This window comes from Nicotiana tomentosiformis, chromosome 12 (genome assembly GCF_000390325.3).
Source record: "Nicotiana tomentosiformis chromosome 12, ASM39032v3, whole genome shotgun sequence".
NCBI lineage: Eukaryota > Viridiplantae > Streptophyta > Magnoliopsida > Solanales > Solanaceae > Nicotiana > Nicotiana tomentosiformis.
The window spans coordinates 117515210-117523984 of record NC_090823.1 but is presented as its reverse complement, the minus strand read 5'-3'; the positions used below and the strand labels follow the sequence as shown (position 1 = coordinate 117523984).

Below are 8775 nucleotides of genomic sequence, written 5' to 3'. Positions count from 1 at the left end.
GCTTCGTCTTCTCGGTCATCTGATAGTGTATTATGTAGTTCATTATAAAAATGATAATTTTGTACCAAATTTATTTATGTTCAGGACTATGGTTTGCGATCATATAATGAATGTTATTGATGAAGGTACTGGTGGATATTTGTGATAGTTTTTAGAACTTGTGGGTATAAGACATGTTTCAAGTTTTTTCAAAATCAAAAAAGTGAAATATGTTTTGAAGAATTTTCAATCTTCAAACCAAACTTCACGGACACACATAATTTGAGTTAAGACTTGAATAGGAGCAAAAACAAATATTTTAATCGCTAGAAGGAGGGTTTGAACCTCCGACCTTGTGGTTAACAGCCACACGCTCTAACCAACTGAGCTATTCCAGCTTTTGATTTCATTAACCACATAAAAAATTATTTATCACATGACTGTCTCTAATTAACCCTTTTATTGGGGGTAACTAGATATATTATATGATATTAAACAGAGTTTAGTACATGCTTAGATTTACTGGGATTACATAGTTCCCCTACAATCGTTGACGCAGAAGAAATTACAATAACTAGGAGGATTATGTTATGTCTCTAGTTCACTTGAATTGCTGTATTAGTGATTTCCCGGCCTCCCTTTCTTATATTCCCTCTTTATTCATGTACTCACCTTTCTTGAGCCCAAAAAAGAAAGAAGCGTCTCAATGCATTTCTTTTCTTGCTTGTTTGCGTGTTAGCTTGAAATGAGAGTGGAGCTTGAAGAAGCGAAGCTAGCCTAGAATAGCAGCCTATTATGTTTTTTGCGCTCCTTTAAGCCACACTATTAAAGTTTGGGAGAGGGGTAGAAATGGGAGTGAGGACGAATGTGTCTATTTCCGAGAACCAATTCGAATTCATGCCGGGACAATCTACCACGGAAGTCATTCATATTATGAGGAGATTTACGGAATAGTATAGGGAGAGGAAGAGAGACTTACATATGATATTTATTGAATTAGAAAAAACATATAACAAGGTCCCATGAGAGGTTTTATGAAAATATTTTTAGGCTAAAGGTATATCTATAGCATACACTGGGGCGATCAAGGACATGTATGATGAAATTAAGATCCGGGTAAAGATATTGGGAGGAGACTCGGAAAACTTTTCAGTCATGATGAGGTTACACCAGGGATCAACTCTTAGACCATTTTTATTTGCCTTGACGATGAATGTATTAACATGCCGTATTCAAAAGAAGTTGTCATAGTGCATGTTATTTGCAGATGACATAGTACTGATTGACGAGACGCAAGACGGAGTTAACGCTAGGCTGGAGGTTTAGAGACAAACTCTGGAGTCTAAGGTTTTAAGTTTGAGTAGGACTAAAATAGAGTACTTGCAATGCAAGTTCAGTGATGTAATTCAGGAGGTTGACGTGGAAGTGTGACTGGATTCATAAGGCATCCCAAAAAAGTAAATTTCAGGTACCTTGGATCAGTAATCTAAGTCAAGGATCTATCGGAAACAGTCTATCTACCTGCATAAGGTAGGGGTAAGGTTGCGTACTCTCTGAGTTCCCCAAACCTCACGTGTGGGATTACACTAAGTATATTATTGTTGTTGTAGATAAGATTGACTCTGTCACATCTTTTGACTTATTTCCTCTATTTCTTTCTAATCTTGTACCCTAGGTAGGATCAAACAATGTCATTTCTTGATGTGGTTAAATTTCCTAACAAAAAATGATAAATCAGACTTCTCAATTCCCTAATTTTTGGTTCAGAATAGAGCTTCATTAAAACGAAACTGCATTAGCATGCCCTAATAAGACCACCAAAAACCTTAGAAGTCATGGGTAATCATTGGTCTAATGATTCGGGAGGAACAATTACGCAAGGTATGATGGATGGTGTGTACAAAGCCAGGATACATATCCACGGAAGCGAATATCACTCATTATTATTTGTGTTAGTAGTCCTACGGTGGGATGGAAATTTATCTCCTTACCATCTTATATTATCCATGCTTTAGATGTCTAGTAGTGAGCGTTCACGGGGAGGGAAGGGAGGGGGTGCGTTGAGTCTAATATCGGCTGAGAAGGAAAATTGTACTCCTTATATGGTCTTAACAGTCATAGCCTCTGGAGCTAGCTTTTGCAGTTGAGTTAAGTTAAGGTCCATTTTCTTATCAGTTCGCCATTTTCCATCTACGCTTGTGTTATGCAAGACGAATCTATATAGGGTAAAATCGGTTCATATTAATTGCTCGAATGACAGAGTGACACGTGGACCGGGGGAGGGGGGAGGCAGACGGAAGATGAAGCAAGTGAAAACCAAGACCGAGGACAACGGCTTCGGTTGACACCAGGTACATCCCGAAGGGAACATTATCAACGGGAGAAAACGAATATTTATCGCCATATGACATTCAATGAAGGCTCTTTGTGATGTTGAAGTCGGAGAACTTACATTCCGGGTTGGTGATGAAAAAGTTGTTTTTCATGTGTGTAAGTCCATGAGGCAACCAAATAGCAATGAGGTGTGCTCTTTTGTGGACTTGGTGGCTGATGTTATTGTTGATGACACAAGTGCTACAATCAATGTTGGTGATATGTTGGAGTCCGTCTTGCTCAACTTTGATGATGACAAGATGGATGGCTTCATGGAATGTGTGAACTCTTTGCAAGGAATAGGGTCGTACAACTATTCACCCCGGAAATTATCTTTGGATCTTGAAAATAGGACAACTCCTCCTACAAAGCCTTCTATTGAAGAGCCTCCTACCTTGGAGTTGAAGCCATTGCCTCTACATCTTCGGTATGAATTTCTTGGCCCTTGTTCTACTTTACCGATTATTCTTTCCTCTTGTTTGGCTAACGTGGAGGTAGATTCCACATTGGCGGTGCTACAAAAGAGAAAGAAGGCTATTGGGTGGATATTGACGGATATTCCGGGGATAAGCCCCACCTTTTACATGCATAAGATCAAGTTTGAGGATGGTGCCAAACCATCTATTGAACATCAAAGAAGAGTTAATGAGGCTATGCAAGAAGTTTTCGAGAAGGAGATTATTAAGTGGTTGGATGACGGGGTTGTCTACCCCATCTCCAATAGTTCGTGGACTTCTCCGGTTCAATATGTCCCAAAGAAGGGGGCATGACGGTGTTCACCATTGACAAGAATGAGTTAATTCCTACAAGAACGGTGACCGTATGGAGGGTGTGTATGGACTTTCATAAGCTCAACAAAGCCACAAGGAAGGATCACTTTCTATTTCTTTTCTTAGATCAAATGCTTTATAGATTGGCCGACCGTGCTTTCTATTACTTTCTTGATAGGTATTCAGGCTACAACCAAATTCTTATTGCTCCGGAAGATCAAGAGAAAACAACCTTTATATGTCCCTATGGTACTTTCACCTTCAAGTGGATGTCATTCAGTTTGTGCAATGCACCGATGACTTTTCAAAGGTGTATGATGGCTATCTTCACGGACATGGTGGAGGACTACCTTAAAGTTTTCATGGATGACTTCTCGATGGTTGGAGATTCTTTTGATGAATGTCTTACAAATTTGGATAAAGTATTGGCTAGATGTGAAGAAACAAATTTGGTTCTTAATTGGGAGAAATGCCATTTCATGGTCGTGGAAGGCATTGTCCTTGGCCACAAAATCTCAAAGAATGTAATTGAAGTTGATTAGACAAAGATTGAGGTAATTTCTAAACTTCCACCTCCAACTTCGTTGAAGGGTGTGCGGAGTTTCTTAGGCCACGCGGGGTTTTATTGGCGTTTCATCAAAGATTTCTCTGAGGTGGTGAACCCGTTGTGAAAGCTTCTTGAGAAGGATGCTAAGTTCAACTTCAATGATGATTGAATGAGAGCTTTTGAATTGTTGAAATCAAGTTGACAACTACTCCCATCATCACCGCTCTAAATTGGAGTGTCCCTTTTTGAACTTATGCGTGATGCAAGTGACATAGTGGTTGAGGCTGTTTTGGGGCAACACATCAACAAAAATTTTCATCCGGTCTACTATGCTAGTAATAACATGAATAGTGCCCAAGTAAACTATACCGTTGCGAAGAAAGAGCTCCTTGCCATTGTGTTTGTAATTGAGAAGTTCCACCCGTACTTGATGGGTGCAAAAGTCATTGTCCACACGAATCATGCGACGCTTCATTATCTTATGAGCAAAAAGGACTCCAAATCTCGGTTTATGAGATGGGTGCTTTTATTTCAAGAGTTTGATATTGACATCCAAGATAGAAAAGGGAGTGAAAACCAAGTGGCATACCACTTGTCTCGTTTGGAGGATGGGAGGCTGCATGATGGCCTCGAAATCAATGACTCATTCCCCGATGAGAAACTCTTGTCTATTTCAATGAAAAATGTGCCATGGTTCGCGGATCTAGCAAATTGTCTTGGTTGTAGAATTATTCCTAATGAGTTCTCTTCAAACCAATGGAAGCGGCTCAAATGGGATTGTCAAGATTATTATTGGGATGAACCATACCTTTTCCGGATTTGTACGGATGGGGTGATTAGAAGATGTGTACCAGAAGAAGAGCAAGGTGAAATTCTTGGGGCTTGTCATTCTTCTCCATATGGTGGTCATCATGGTGGAGCAAGAACGAATGGCAAAGTGCTTAGTTGTTGGTTCTATTGGCCCACTCTTTACAAGGATGCAAGTGAGCTGGTAAAAAGATGTGGTGAATGTTAACGGGCCGGTGGAATCTCAAAGAATAATGAAATGCCTCTCACAACCATCTTGGAGATTGATATTTTTTATGTGTGGGGTATTGACTTCATGGGCCCTTTTGCGAGTTCTTATGAAAACACCTACATCTTGGGCGCAGTTGATTATGTATCCAAATGGATTGAGGCCGTTGCTTTACCCAACAACGAGGCGAGAAGTGTGGTGGCTTTCTTGAAGAAGAATATTTTCACATGGTTTGGTACTCCACGTGCTATTATAAGCGATGAGAGGTCACATTTTTGCAACAAGGCTTTTGACACATTGCTTAGCAAGTATGATTTTACTCACAAAGTCATGACTCTTTATCACCCATAAGCTAGTGGGCAAGTGGAAGTTTTTAATCGGGAGATAAAGAGTATCTTGTCCAAAACGGTGAATGCTAATCGGACGGATTGGTCCAAGAATCTTGATGATGCATTATGGGCTTATGGGACGGCTTACAAAACACCTTTCGGAATGTCTCCATGCCGGTTGGTGTTTGGAAAAGCTTGTCATCTTCCGGTGAAACTAGACCACAAAGCCATGTGGGCTCTAAAGAAGTTGAATCTTGATTGGGATGTAGTCGCTAACTTGAGAGTTGCACATTTGAATGAATTGGATGAGTTACGGTACCATGATTATGCAAGTTCTTCCTTGTACAAAGAAAAGATGAAATATCTTCATGACAAATACATTTGGAATAAAGAGTTCAAGGTGGGCGATCTTGTATTGTTGTTTAACTTAAGGTTGAGAATGTTTTCCGGGAAGCTAAAGTCTAAATGGAGTGATCCTTTTGAAATTATGGGTGTGACACCTTTTGGTGCATTAGACTTGAAGAACAAAAACAGAGAAGTATTCTGAGTCAATGGTCACCGGGTGAAGCACTATTTGGGAAAGGTTGGAGATAGCTACGTCGTGGCGGTCTTTTATTTCAATTGATGGTATTTTGCGTGGTGCTGCGACGTTAAATCATGCGCTTCTTGGGAGGCAACCCATGTTTCTTTTCCTTTTTCTTTTGTAGTTAGGTGTTATTTTTGTGCTAACTTAATTTGAAGTGTGTTACAGGGCTGAGTGTGACTTACAACAATTGTGTACATAAATCTGCTAAGTGTTGTAAGAATTGTGGGCCATAGTGGATTTGTGCGGACCGCACATTTATGGTTGTTGTAGCAAAAGTGCAATGTGGCCGCATAATCATCTTGCGGAGCACACAAATGAAAGGTTGAAAATGTCAACTCTCTGAAGTTTAGTCTGTCAAAGAAAAGGTCGAAGTGCGACCGCAAAAAGAAATCTACGGTCGCAACATGAAATCTGCAGCCGCATACAAAATTGTGCGAACCGCAGATGAGATGCTGAGTTAAGGTGACCAGGTAACAGAGTGCGGACCACACATGCAATTGTGTGGCCGCAGTCGCTCCTCTTTTCCTTAGCCAACCAACTAGTATAAATAGAGGAACATGTCCGTTTGCTACGTTTTTCACTCTCTGAGCATAGAAATACCGCCCTCTTGAAATTTCTTGATGATTTCATATGTCCACACACACAACATCCTTGATCAGTCACTCATTACACTCATTCATCTGGTATGCTTAGATTTCTTGTTAATCGTTTTCTTTTAATTTGTAGATTTATAGCTATTTTTAGGCCATTTGTCATTAGAATTCAATTGTGTATCCATGTGGGAGTAAATCTGTAATGGGTTAAATAATACATGCTCTGTGGGGACTAGGTTAACATATTTTCATGCTTTTATGATGTTTCCATGTCAAATTATGCATGAAACTGAAAAACCTAGAATGAAACAACTGAATTGTTCGTAATTTTTGAATTCTGTGGCCGCACCCGAATCACGAGGCATCACCAGATATGAAGCAAAATAAGATGACACATAGGAATAAGTAGATCCTGGATCAAATAGAACTGAAACATCTCTATGGCAAACTGGAACAATACCTGTGATCACGGCATCAGATGATTCGGCTATGGCATCAGATGATTCTGCCTCAAGTCTAGCTGGAAAAGCGTAAAATCGGGACTGGGCCCCATCACTCTGAATCGCGTCCCTAGGACGACCTCTAACTGGATGGACTCCACCTCTAACGACATGACCTCCATCACTAGTTGTCTGACCCCTGCCCCTAGCGAGCTCGCACCTGCGGTCAGAAATCTGCAGGTGCGATTGCACCAGAAGGCCAAAATTTTAGATTTTCCTTAAGTCCAAATTTTGATCCGTTAACCATCCGGAATCCAATCGAAACCCCTGGACCTCAACCAAATACACCACCAAGTCCTAAAACATCATATGAACTTAGTCGAAACCTCAAATTACATTAAACAATGCTAGAACCACGAATCATACTTCAATTCAAGCTTAAGGAAACTTAAGAATTTTTAACTTCTACATTCGATGCCGAAACCTATCAAATCAAGTCCGATTGATCTCAAATTTTGCACACAAGTCATAATTCACATAACAGACCTATTCAAATTTTCAGAATCGGATTCCGACCCCGATATCTAAAAAGTCAACTCCTCGATCAAACTTCCACACTTAAATTTTTATTTTTGCCATTTCAAGCCTAATTTAACTACAGACCTCCAAATAATTCTTCGGACACGCTCCTAAGTCCAAAATTATCATACGTACCCACCAGAACCATTAAAATACTGATCCGAGTCCGTTTACTCAAAATATTGACCGAAGTCAGCTCAAGTGAGTTTTAAAGCTTCATTTTACATTTTAATAAATTTTTCACATAGAAACTTTCCGGAAAAATTTATGGACTACGCACGCAAGTCGAGGAATGTTGAAAGGTGTTATTCGAGGTCTCAAAACACATAAATGAATGTTTAAAATTCAATATGACATATTGGATCATCACATTATTATTAATTATAACTAGTCTATCGGTACGCGCGTTGCACGTGTATTTCGTGTCAATGAGAAATGTTTTTTTAAAATATGTGAGTAATATTCAAAATATGAGATATTTAGACTTACATGTTGAGTCTTTTACTCCATGTTTCTCTATGTCTTTTATTTACTGATTTTTATTCCTTACATACTCGGTACATTATTTGTACTGACATCCCTTTTGCCCGGGGACGCTACGTTTCATGCCTGCAGGTCCCGATAGACAGGTTGAGAGTCCTCAAAGTAGGCTATCAGCTCAGCGGAAGGTATTGGTGTGCTCCATTTGCTCCGGAGTTTCTTATTTGATCATGTATTAATTGGTATGGCGGGGCTCTATCCCGACCTTTATGGTGTTTATCTACTCTTAGAGGCTTGTAGACATATGTCATGTACGTGAAAGATTGTATGGCCTTGTCGGCCTATGTTTAGTATACGAGTGATCATTTTGGTCTTATACCATATGTCATATGTATAAGTTTGTATTACATGTTGGGTCGTCCTATGAAGAGTATTCCCTCATGTTTTATTCTAGTTATCTCACGGCAGCCTTTCTATCTCATTTACCTATAATAGTATGATACAAAAAGATATGTTACATTGGTACTCGGTTGAGTAAGGTACCGGATGCCCGTCGCAGCCCATCGATTTGGGTCGTGACAGAAGTGGTATCAGAGCAGTTCTGTCCTAGGGAGTCTACAATCCGTGTCTAGTAGAGTCTTGTTTATGGGTATGTTATGCACCACACTTATAAGCAGGAGGCTATAAGGCATTTAGGATTGTTACTCTTTCTTCTTACTCTAGATCTTGTGGTAGAGCTCAGTTGTAAGAATTTAAACTACTAAATTCAATTTTATTCGTAATACAATGATACTTACATCCAGAAAGACAGTTGGTAAAAGATTGAATGTGGCTGTGGAAGAGTTGAGTCAGAGGAACTCGATTTTGCATCATGCTTCTGATGAATAGATGTGAGGTCTTTAGCAGAACATGTGTGTACCAAGACGTGTAAGCTTCTTGATAGGGAGCCCTAAGCCAAGAATATCTATCCACCCATATGGTGAAAAGAAATGAGATATTTAGAAGGTAAATAAGAGTTTCAAAAAGTAAAAGAAACAAGGTGAAGAAGGGTATGAGGCACCCAGTTAATGAAGATTATCAGTAT

At 39.6% G+C, this 8775-nt stretch overlaps 1 non-coding gene across 1 annotated transcript; it reads right to left on the bottom strand.

Annotated features, from left to right (window-relative positions):
• Nucleotides 1-303: 303 nt before the first annotated feature.
• On the bottom strand, nucleotides 304-377 carry TRNAN-GUU (transfer RNA asparagine (anticodon GUU)). Its single transcript has one exon. It is a non-coding gene; the product is annotated as a tRNA-Asn (tRNA).
• Nucleotides 378-8775: the final 8398 nt, after the last annotated feature.